Source organism: Trachypithecus francoisi, unplaced genomic scaffold, assembly GCF_009764315.1.
Source record: "Trachypithecus francoisi isolate TF-2019V2 unplaced genomic scaffold, Tfra_2.0 Lachesis_group8, whole genome shotgun sequence".
Classification (NCBI taxonomy): domain Eukaryota; kingdom Metazoa; phylum Chordata; class Mammalia; order Primates; family Cercopithecidae; genus Trachypithecus; species Trachypithecus francoisi.
This window is the reverse complement of record NW_022681473.1, coordinates 19,554,086-19,556,153: the sequence shown is the minus strand read 5'-3', so window position 1 is coordinate 19,556,153 and position 2,068 is coordinate 19,554,086. Positions and strand designations below refer to the sequence as shown.

At 52.6% G+C, this 2,068-nt stretch overlaps 1 pseudogene; it reads left to right on the top strand.

The window, feature by feature from the left end:
- Window positions 1-1,281: 1,281 nt before the first annotated feature.
- Window positions 1,282-1,780, top strand: LOC117080454 (annotated as a pseudogene).
- Window positions 1,781-2,068: the final 288 nt, after the last annotated feature.

Sequence of the window (2,068 nt, the reverse complement as noted above, 5' to 3'; positions counted from 1 at the left end):
ACTGGTAGGTTTCTAACAGGTTATCTGGGAAACCAGGGGGAAGGGGCAATCAGGAGGAGGAGAAGGCCAGCCCCACTGCCCTTAACATGTACGTCCTGTTATACTTTTTGACTTGGACTTGGAAGCAGATGCTTTTAGATGCAGGTCTCCTTAGAAACAGATGCTATCCCTGTTCTAGAATGTAGAATAGAGTAGTTCCCCTTCCTCTAGGTGTGCCTTGTTTGCTGTCCACCCCCTCATCCTTCTATCCACCCACCCACCCTCCCATCCATCCACCCACCCTTTCATCCACTCACCCACCCACCCACACGCCCACCCATCCATCCATCTACCCATCCTTTCTGGAGTGCCCACCTGCTTTGTGTCTGGCTCTGGGCTGAGCTTTGGAGACACCAGAACTCTCCATTTAGACAAACAGACACATAAATCATCATAATACAGGCGGATCTGTTCAATGATCAATGTCTCAAATAAGTACTGTAGTGGCACAGGCAGAGACGACACACTCCACTGGCAGGGAGAAGGGATCAGAGAAGGCTTTGGAAGACAGCAACCTGTGAGTGGGCCATAAACGGTGAACAGTTTGCTAGATGGAGAGGGTGAGCATGAGGGTGTGTAGGAGGGAAGGTCAGTTCTGCGAACTAAATCCTTTCACATCCACATTCAGAGCAGGGGCCTATCCCCAGGCCCCATGGAGCCCGTATTCAGAGGCTCATCTGTAGCTGCAACCTCTAAACTTGGCCCCATCTCCTGACATTTCTGAGTGAAAAGGAATCACTCTCTAGTGTGTGTGCTGCAGGCCCGTGGTGGCTGTCACAGTACAGTTATTGTGGAATTAACAGATGAACAGCCATCCAAGTGGAGAGGCACAGAATACTTCCGGTCCTAGCTCTGTCTCCAACTCACTGTGTAACTGTGGACAGTTTCGGCCTCAGTTTCCCCATCACTAAGATGGGAGATTGGCTGTCAACTCTGCCAGCTTGCTGCCTGGAGTGCAGCCCTGACACCCTGCCTGCAAGACACACATTAGCAACAACCGTTCTCTCTACGCCAAACTCATTTGTCTGAGCATATCAGCAACACGACACCTTGCAGTTCAGTGGATTTGATGTGAGCTCCGGCCCCTGGCATACCTAGCATGTAATACCTGCAAGCTGAAAAGGAGCATTTGAAGGCAAACTGCATGGCAGGAGAAAGCCTGTAGGTGGCGCTGTGGCTCCGGTTGCCGAGCTGCTCTCGGGCGATCCATTTTCAGAGGATCTGGAAAACCGGGCAGGGTTGATGGCAGCTCTTTCTTCTCGGTGCCCTCGCAGTGCAGCAGGCCCCGCTTATTTGCAAGAAGTAGCCAGGTCAGCCCACTAGGCCTCCCCACCCCTTGTGCCCCTTCGCATGTTTCAGAGCTCTGTCTTTTCCTCTGGGTCCTTCCATTCAGGAGAGGAGGAGGAGGAGGTGAGCCTGTTGAGAATGGCGTCGGTGGGGCAGGGGCCGGTTCCCCTGTTTCTGGGGAGTCTTTCCGTGCCGGTTGCAGGCAGGGGCCCTCAGTGTGGAGCTCCGGTGAGCCTGTGCCCCGTCGTATTTGGATCACAGCCCCCGTGACCCCCAGCGCCCGCCAGGCACTCCACACCTGCAGTGATTCTCTTGGTATTTTAAAAGCACTCCATCTTCTGCCTGCTGCCTTCTCTCCATTTATCTGGGTCCGGGTTTTCGCCGAGCCATTTAATAAAGAATCCAGTGGGAGAATGATGGGGGTGAGGAGAGGGAAAGTGCTAACATTTATTAAGTGCCCGCTGGGTGCCCAGCATTTCCTCAACAACTAGAGCAGCGGTCGTTCTGCTTTCTTTCAGCTGCATGACGCTTTCCTCCATCCAAAATCGCAGGCCTAACCCGGGCGTGTAAAACAAATACCAGGGAAGCACCTCTGATGGAAGGGGATGGGGCACCTAAGGCCCTGTCCTTCACCATTTCTCATCCTCCCCAGTCCTAATAGAAACTTTGGTACGTCTGTGAAACCTGGATCTAAAAGCTCTGAGCTCATTAAATCTATATATGACTATCCAAGGAAATAGTA